The sequence below is a fragment of the Panicum virgatum genome, chromosome 5N (genome assembly GCF_016808335.1).
Source record: "Panicum virgatum strain AP13 chromosome 5N, P.virgatum_v5, whole genome shotgun sequence".
Classification (NCBI taxonomy): domain Eukaryota; kingdom Viridiplantae; phylum Streptophyta; class Magnoliopsida; order Poales; family Poaceae; genus Panicum; species Panicum virgatum.
Genome location: NC_053149.1, coordinates 42,939,885 through 42,950,072, shown reverse-complemented (window position 1 = coordinate 42,950,072; position 10,188 = coordinate 42,939,885).

Sequence of the window (10,188 nt, the reverse complement as noted above, 5' to 3'; positions counted from 1 at the left end):
TGCTGAAGCTAGAGAGTGCTCTTGTGCATATCTTGAGTGTCTCCACCACCATAAGTTCTTAAGTGAAGATTAGGTGATTAGCATAGTGCTTTACAAAGTGCTTAGGCTAGTTAGACCCGCTCTTAGCGCTTGCTCTAGGTTTAGACTTAGTGGTTAGTGAGATTAGAACATCTCTCACTCCTTAGTGCTTGAGCGCACCATGTTTGTACGTGGAGGGGCTTGTAGTCTTGCGAGACCACACCAACTGCGTTTGTGGTGTGGCCGCCACAATGTACTAGGGGAACGAGGGCCTCGGTGGTTTGGCCGAAAGCTCGATGGTGAAGACAGCGGAGAGCATCCGGGAGAGGCCTTCTCAGAGACCCATTTGCGAGTGGGGAATGACCGGGGCTATCCACGGGGCTATCTTGCGAGGGGCTCCAACGAGGACTAGGGGGAAGCGAGAGCTTCTCGATACCTCGGGAAAAAGTCGCCGTGCCGGGAGTGATCCTTGACTCATCTCTTTACATTCCGCATTTACTTATTGCACTTAAGCTTCCGCATTTACCTCTAGAATTGCCTTGTGTCGTTGATAGGATAGGTTCTTTTGAGTGCTTTCCTTGACGTTTAGAGATAGTCACACATAGAAAAAACTAGTGCACATCTAGGTAGATCTTGTGTAAGTTTTTATATGTGCTTGAGCCTTTAGATTTTAGAATTCCCTAGTTCACCCCCCACCTAGGGCGTCTCGGTCCTAACACCACTCTGTAGTGGTGACGGCAGCGGCGGTAGCACGGGAACACGCGACGTGTTGCAGAGGGGACGAGGCGGCCCAGTGGCAGTGTGGCGTGGGGACGCCCGATGCTGCGGCATTGAGGGGGCGTGAGGCGGTGGAGGGGGGTAGGTGAGGTGCGGTCGTGCGGCGGGCGGCGGCAGGGAGCAGGCGAGGCAGCGGGGAGCAAGCGAGAAGGCAAGCGGCGGCGGGTAGCGGACGAGGCACGGGTGCGGGGTCGCGGAGCTAAGGGCTTCTTTGGTTGGTGACCTGGCCAAGCTGCCTGGCCCAGGCAAGCAATCCAGGCCATCATATTTGAGCGCCTGGGGTCAAGATTGCTGCCTGGGAGCAGCTGCCTGGCTCAGGTTACAAACCATAAAGGCGAGGTGAGGTGGCAGTGGTGTCGGGGGAGGGTGGGGAGCAGACGGGGAGAGGTCATGGCTCACGGGGAGATAAGGTTCGGTTTTTTGGCGAAAAACCAGAGAAGAAACTGTTTATCGGATTTTTTTTACAGGCTTGATCGGTAGTTAATTTCTGAAAACTGAATTTTAAAAACCGAACCTAACCAAATTTGCAGTTTTAACAGATTGCCCAGGCTTAATCAGGGGCGGAGTTACGTGAAGTCCACTGGGTGCACCCGCACCCACGAAAAAAACCAAATTTTTGTTGTTGCCGTCACACTTCTACCACATGTGCACCCCCCAAGGCTCCAAGCTCTGCACCCCCCAAGGCGCCCAGCAGCAAGCCAACAGCAAGTTCAGCTGCCCACAGGACCCTGCTAGCCATTCAGCAAAGTATTGCACGCCTATAATCGTATTCCATGAGCACATCCTCTATCACATATATTGTGTTCAACACCCCCTAATTTCCATCCGCCTATATATATGCTTCTCTAGCTGTATGATGCGTCGTCGTTCCTTTCACCAACTCATGCTTCTTCTTCTTTTGTCCCAAAGAAAGCATCTCGTGCTTTTGGTTCCTCGCTGCCTTGGACAATGTGAGCTCAGGACATCTGACTGGTAACCCTCACCGGTAGTTAGTTGCGGTAGACCAATTTTGTATATTTATATGGCCTCCTGTCTTTCATTAAGACCAAAATTTTGAGGTGATTTCTTCATTTTGGTAATCTCTTGTCACTTTTTCTACTTCGTCGTGTTTTATTTAAAAAATTCTACTTCATTCTCTTTGTGCATGGTATCATATAAAAATTAAAGTTATACATATTAGACTATTAATTAATGTTGAAAACAATGGTTTTATTATTATATCTGAATACATGTATCCGAGTGTGACATTCACAATAATGTTTTAAATCGAGCAATGGGATTTAGCGCAACTGTTGAAAACATTACTATATCGCGCTATAGCCCGCTATTGCTACTACATTGATCATAGTGGTAGTTTTCCAAAACAGCTACAGCTTCGCTATTTAAAACACCACACTGTCCACGCATCCCCCTTGATGATGCTCTAGCTCCGTCCCTTAGCCGGGCATGGCATTCCTCGACTTTGGGGTTCAATCTCGGCCCGCTACAAGTCTATCCCCCACAGTCTTACCTCAAGATCCACTCTAAAACCCTATGCAATCCTATCCCTTCTCCACTCTCCTAGGCAGGCAGCGGCACATGGATGCTCATGGGGCCAGAGACATAGACGATGGCGCGGCTCACGGTATGCAGGGTGAGGAGGCAGCCACGGTGAGGCTTGTGGAACGCGATGCGTGGATCCGGAGGCCACTTGAAGAACCCTCGAAGGCAACAGTGCCGTCGGTGAGTTGGCAGGAGGTCCAACAGCTAGTTTGTCAGAGGTGCCAAAAGGCACTCACCGGATGAACTGGTGCTTCTGTTCAAACCTCACCGGTCTGTCCGGTGAGTGTCGTTTCTGGGCAGTCAGTAGCCCAACTGCTAGTTTTTCCTTAGGGCTATATATACCCTAACCCCCCGGCCATTTCAAGTGGGTTGGAGTGTGCTGAAGCTATAGAGTGCTCTTGTGCATATCTTGAGTGTCTCCACCACCATAAGTTCTTAAGTGAAGATTAGGTGATTAGCATAGTGCTTTACAAAGTGCTTAGGCTAGTTAGACCCGCTCTTAGCGCTTGCTCTAGGTTTAGACTTAGTGGTTAGTGAGATTAGAACATCTCTCACTCCACTACTAGAAAACGGGCCTTGGGCACCAATTGAGAAGGGCTAAAGGCACCGGTTTCCCAACCGGTGCCCCGCAACCGCGACCAATGGCCTCGCCTTAAGACACCGGGTTTTTCAACCGGTGCCTTAGGCTTCCATTGGTACCGGTTGGAAAGACCAGCCGGTACCAAAGAGGCTGCCATGCTGACGTAAGGTGGCAGCCCCTTTGGTACCGGTTGGTATTTCCAACCGGTACCAATGACATATTCCCTTTTTTTTCCCAAATTCAGTTTTGTTTGTTATATTTATTATTGTTTATTATTTTATAATTGCTAAACGCACTCAAGCTCTACAGTACTATACGTTCATTGGTCGTTCGTGTTCGTTTTCAGAGAATATTTGAAACTAACTAAAAGTGAAATGCGATCATATAATTAAGCTAATTAGATGAACTAATATATTTACAAATTTACAAATATCAAGGCATAATGTTTAAAAATATTTACAAATGTACAAGTCATGTTAGCAGTCCAACTACTAGTCCCCTCAGGAGGTCGATGGAAGTCCTCTATAGATGTGACCGTCGTGGTAGAACTCGCCTCTAGGATACAAGATCTCGTTCAAAATGAATCCGGCGAGCTGCTCGCACACGGCGTTGATCCAATTAGTAGAGTAACATTCAACCCCCATTTGAGATATCTATCATTTAGGAAAAAAGGATTAATATCATGTGCGTTAGTACAATTATGAAAATATACTAGTGAACGGTTTGGATGTACTCTCGTTTCTTCATCAGTAGCCTTCCCGCATGGAGTCATGATGTGCAAGTAGTCGCATACGTAGTACCCGCACCAGTCAATTCCTTGTTGTTGTCTCGCACACTTAAGGAGAAACAAATAAATTACTCAATTTATAGAACAATTTGGGATTATATACTTAACTAGACAAATCTTTATGAATGAACATACCGGATAATCCATGTTAACGTTCAGTTCGGGCCTCCATTGACCACGTCCTTTGTTATTTTTCACAAATTTTTTCCAAACCCTGCACTCAAAGTTAAGTTTGATATTCAGGAATTGTTATTAACAGAAAAAGGATTTGATTGTGCAAACTGAACTTACCTGTTCAAGGGGTCTATGATATGTTGGATTGCGGACTTTGGATTTCTCATTGAGTCAAAGACTATAAGATTGCCGGTCTCTACGGAAAGTATGAGTAAAATCCAATGATAACTGCAGATATAGATAGGATATATATATATATATATATATATATATATATATAAATGTATTAGACAACTTAGTATTTATTTAGTAATATAACAGAGGATTGAGTCGACCAAGGCTTACCCAAAGTTGTATGGTATGAATATATAGGATTTGTAATTTTGCCAAGTCAACGAATCGTACATGTTTTGGCATGTTTCCTTGTAACTTTCGTTGATCAATTTCTGGTTGACTAGTAAAGGAGACATGAAGCCGATCTGATGGTGTCATCCATGTTTTCGGCTTCTTTGGATCTCCTGTCTAAACGATGCAATAAAAATTTTATAATACACACATATAATTATGTTCTAGTTAACAAAAAATATTAATGTAGAGGTAAGTGATACTTACAAAACCCAAATGGTGATGATAGAGGCGTCGAGGGCTTGTCGATGGTAAATGTGATATAAATTTTGGAAGTACACCCAGAAGTCGTCCTCCCCGCGGAAGAAATCATGGTCACGATACTTGACTCCAAACATTTTCCATTCGTCATTCGCCATTCGCAAGTACCATCTATGCAAATTGAACATCTGCGTGCCTAGACTTTTCTCCTCTTCCTCAGTGACAAAAGGTTTTCCATGCTGGAATGGAGTAATAGCGCGAGCAACAGAGATTTTTGCCTCCACATGCCCCGTTGCCTCCTCTTGCGTTAATCCAGTTTCAGAAAGAAATATTGCAGCATGTAGGTCCGCCTGGAGTTGTACGTCCGTCGGGTGTAGGAGTGGCAACCCTGGCACCCGGAGGGGCTCGAGTTCTTTTTGTTGTGTGCCAAGCTGAGGAATGGTCTTGCCACATTTTTTCTTTAGATTTCTCACCTTGTCTGCCTTTGTCAGAGTACGATCATAGTCCGAGGGTAAGCTTTTCGGTTTTGGTGGGTTGTCTAGGTTTGCGAGAAGCTTTTTCCCTAGTTCTAGAGGTACCTTTTCCCTCGGCGGGGGGACTTTAGGCTTCAATTGTTATTTTATATATCGAGCAGTCTCCTCTTCCAACTCCTCAGCGGTTTTCTCGTAGGTTAATTGTCTTTCGACCGTTTTCTGCTTCTTCTTTGAGGGTCCAGCCGCTGGGAGGGATGCTGTCTTTTTCTTTCCCTTTTCTGGTGTAGGAGGAGTTGGAGTACTCGTGGCCCTTTGCGCCGGCGGAGACGGTGGTGAAGGAGGTGGTAGTGGGGACGGCGGTGAGGTAGGCCACGGAGACGGCCGATTGGTCTGCACGGGAGCTGTTGTGCTTGCAGTAAGTTTGATGTCGGCCTTGCGCCATAGAACGACCCCGTGCAGTGCGTCTCCCAATGTCTTCTCTCCATCCCCTCCAACAAAGTCGAGCTCAAGATCCTCGTTGTTTCCAACTATCTGCTCGACTGTGACGGAGGTGTAGCCAGGGGATATCGGGCTTCCATGAATTGTAGTAGAAGGATTCAGGGGCAGGGTTGACCCGTATGCGACATGAATGGATATATTTCTTGCTCGCACATGAAGCTCGCACGGTGTCGGCATGGTGACATCATCTACTGGATACCTCTGGTCATCTACCGCCGTTGGCTCAATCTGGGGTTGCTGTTCCACTTGTACGTCGGGCGCCGCCGTGGATTCACAGCTGCTGCGTCGCTGAGAGGCCGGGCTTATCACAACATCCGGGTGCGACCCAGCAGTGCCCCTTTGGCTCAGAGCTAGCTGCACCACCTCATTGACCCTGGCGTCCATCTGAGATTCCAAGGACGCAACCTTCTTGTTCATCTTTTCTTCTATGGCATGAAGTTTCTCTTCTTGTTTGGCTTTGCTCTTTCGGTGAGTCTTGTAAGTGGGATCTCCAGCCCAAGCAACTTTCCATGGGACCACGCCGATGCCGCGGGCTCGTCCAGGGTGTTCCGGATTCTTTAATGCCCTTGTCAGCTCATCATTCTCCCTTTGAGTTTGGAATGTTCCTTGTTGAGTCTCATCTATTGCAGCGACTAGATCGCGGGACACTTCTTGCATATGCTCGGGCATGACCAAACTTCCATCCAACTGGTTTAGTGTCACGCCATTAGCAAATAACCACCACTTGGATCTATCCGGCCAATCCCAAGTCGTCGGCCTGATGCCTCTATCCATAAGGTCCTGCTCCATCTTTTGCCATTTTTTAACTGACTTCTTGTACCCGGCAGCCCCAAGGTGGTGGCTGTACTTCTTATTTGCTGCATTCACCTTGGCTTGTTCGGATTTTTTTGGGGTTCCTTTGATAGTTTGTATTGTTTGAACTCCTCCCAGTATGGTTTAACCTGAGGAAGATCGTCCCAGTTCGTCTCCTTATCCTTCTTGATGTAATTGGTGTACAACTTCTTCTTGAAAGTTGCAAAGGCAAGGGCCATCTTTCTGAAGGCACATTTCTTCACAAGTTCTTCGTCAACTCCTTCAGAAAGAGTGAACATATCCTTGAGTTCTGTCCATAGCATTTCCTTCTGATGTGTAGGCACGGCGTGTTGCTGTTCTTCGGGTTTGGTCGTTTTCCATAGTCTTGTGGTGATCGGAATTCTTGCCCGAACAATAACCTCACATTGGTTGACAAATTTTGTGCTAGCATCCTCTGGAGCACTTGGACAGCCCTCTGTGTCCACTTCTATGACGACCTGTCTTCCCTCCATTTTCTTGGTTGGCTGGCATCTCCCTTTTGACTGGCTCAACGAAGTCGATGCGGAGGTCGACTAAATTACAGAAAAGATATGTTAATCACAAAACTAATCTACTGAAGTCACCATGCATATAGTTTTAAGATTCGTACTGGAACAAGCTGCTGTTGATTGGGCGGCGGCGCAAAGTCATCATCTTCTTCATCGGCATCTCCAGATATATTCAGGAACGAATCAGCTGTCCGAGCATCTTCTTCAGCGATTGGCTGGGTGGTGTTGACCCTCGTATCTTCGTTTATTGCGTCCAACATGTATTGTCCGGCGGCCTGTTCATCACCGAAGGGGTCCATCCTTAACTGAAACCGTAAAAATGTGTTAGAGTATGTGTCCATCCTTAAATGAAGCAGGAGAATTCAATTCTTTGAACGAATATGCGTGTTTGAGAGAGAGTGTGTGTGTATGTTAGAGGGACAGAGAAAGAGAGAGAGTTAGTGAGTGTGTGTGTGTGTGTTAGTGTGAGTGTGTGTGTGTGTCTTGAGGGTCGATACTTTATACAATTGTGTTAGAGTGTGTTAGAGAGAGAGAGAGAGTGTGTGTGTGTGTGTGTGTGTGTTTGTTAGTGTATTAGACAGTGTGTGTGTGTGTGTGTCGTGGAATGGGGTCGAGGAACGGGGTTGAGGGTTGAGGGTCGAGGTCTAGAGTTGTGGGTCGAGGTCGAGAGTCGAGGGACGGGGTTGAGAGTCGGGGTCGAGGGTCGAGGGATGGCGAATGCGTGAGTTAGAGAGCGAATACGAAATTCCTCGTCGTCGTTACTCGTCGTTACTCGTCGTCATTACTCATCGTCGTTACACGAGTTGCATGATAAATACATGAGTTATAGAAATACATGATATATACATAAATACAAGCATTATTCACTCTCTATTTAAATACATGATTAAATAAAGTCTCTCTAATAACTAAATTCTATAACTAAATTATACACTATATATAATGAAAACATTGTACACTATTTGCAAGATGAAACATGGGTCAAAATGTTAAATATATGGCTAAATACAAGTCTCTCTAATAAAGTCTCTCTAATAACTAAATACATGAGTCAAAATATTAAAGATATGGCTAAAACAAGGTTATAAGGGCTTATTTGCAAGAAACCAGGGGCTAGATCATAATTAAACCTTAGATTTGAGGACTAGATTGAAAAAAAAGAGGGCTGGACAGCGGGTCAAAACCTAGAAAGCTTAGGGTCCTAAACAGAAGAAAAAGGGCCTCTCTGGAATTTTTGAACTGCAGTGTGGACCGCGGGTTAATTCGGGAAAAACCCGAGGGCTCTTTAGCAAAAAGACCGGCAAAGCGTTACGCTGGGTCTAATCTGGCGTGTCCGTTGCCGATCGGACGGCCCGGGCCTACTCCGCGCGCGGGAGCGGCGGCGCTGTCCATGGCGGCGCGGAGCGGGATTCGCCGGAGATGGCCGAACTCGGCCCTCCGGGGGTCTAGATGAGCGGGGCTTGGCCTGGGAGTGAGTTCGTGCGACGGCGAACTCGTCTGGGCAAACGGGGCGGCGGATTAGGGTTTGGCCGAGGCTTGCCATGGCGATGGGCGGCTCTGCTTGATGGGACTCGCCGGCGCGCACGGGTTCTGGCGGTTCTGGGCAAGAGCGTGGGTTCAAACGCGTACGTGAGCGTGCACGGTGCTAAGGCAGATCGGAGCGGGGTGCGAGCGTGGCCGTGCAGTGCTGCTGGGCATCTACCATGGCGAAGCTTTGGCGGCGGAACGTCGGCGAAGGTGTTCCGTCCTAGGTGAGGGTTCCCGTGCCAAGATAACTAGCGTAGGGGTTAGAGAGGGTTGCGTGAATGCTCACCGAGACTTGGATTCAAGCGGGGAGGCTGTGTAGGGTCGACGGCGTCGAGGTCCGGCGGTGGCGTGCGCGGCGGAGCTCGCGGAGGTGGCGTTGTGGGGGAGAAGCGGGCGGACGACGCAACGGGCCGAGCGCAGAGGAGAAGCGGTGGTGCGCGCGGACTATGCGACGGTGCGCGCGCGGAGATGGAGGGCGGCGGCGGTCGACCGGAGGAGTGCGCTGGTGAGCAGTGGAGAATGGAGGAAGAAGGTAACGGATTTATACCCTTGGCCAAGGGTACCGGGTCAAAAACTCAACCGGTACCTATGTAGGCCTTAGGTACCGGTTGTATCTCCAACCGGTTCCTTAGGCGAGGACTTAGGTACCGGGTCTCCGCACAACCGGTGCCTAAGGGCCCAACGGGCGGGAAATGAAAAAACCCTATGGTACCGGGTGGATATCCAAAACCGGTACCTTAGGCCATTTAAAGTTCACTTTTCACGACTCTTTGACCCAGTTTGAACGGAATTCTTCAGTATCTCAATGGTAACGCTCGGTAATTTGGGCTCCGCGGCCACGGTTCGACTCCCGCGCAATGCCCCAATTTTTTTTTACCCAAATAGGACCCTAAGGTACCGGTTGGATTTTCCAACCGGTACCAAAGGTTCTCTTTTCTTTTCCCTTTTCTTTTTCTCTTGTAAATCTAATAATTGACTCATAATTCATAATAAATCTGATATTTGCATAATAAATCTGATAATTGCCTAGAAAATCTGATAATTATCCAATAATTTAAATAATTGTCTAATAAATTTGTTATTTGCTCAATAAATTTATTAACTGCCTAGTAAATCATTCAACTAAGAAAATATTAACTATGGTTTTAGGTGCACAATAATAAATCATTTAAATGCACAATAATTTTAATTACTACATAATAAATCATTTAGGTGCATAACTAATTATTTTAATTTCATAATAAATCAAATAATTTCATAATAAATTATTTAAATGCAAAATAATTCTAAATACTACATGATAAATCATTTTGGTGCATAACTAATCATTTTAATTGCATAATAAATCATAATGAATCAACTAATTGCATAATAAATCATTTAATTGTCCAATAAATCAATTCATTGCATAAGAAATCTAATAATGTTCACAGAAAATATTACAAGACATAATCATTCAACTAAGGAAATATTAACGATGGTTCGCTTTACAATCGTCCCTTCATTATGATCATGACGTGCGTACGGAGCCTCCTCTTCGGCTAAAAGAATACTTATGTCAACCTCCACTGCGAACGGAGTCATATCTTCAACCTTATTGTATTCTTCTTCATCTGTGACATCGTCGACTCCCACAATTTTTCTTTTTCCTGCCAGAACAATATGACGCTTTGCCTCATCTCCGGCACCTACAAAACTTGATTTATTCCTGGACTTGTCCTTTCTCGGTTTGCTAGACATGTCATGCACATAGAAAACTTGAGTGACATCTTTAGCTAGGACGAATGGTTCGTCTCGATAGCCAAGCTCTTTGAGGTCTACCGTTGTCATTCCGTACTCGTCGATATCGACACCTTTTCCTGTGAG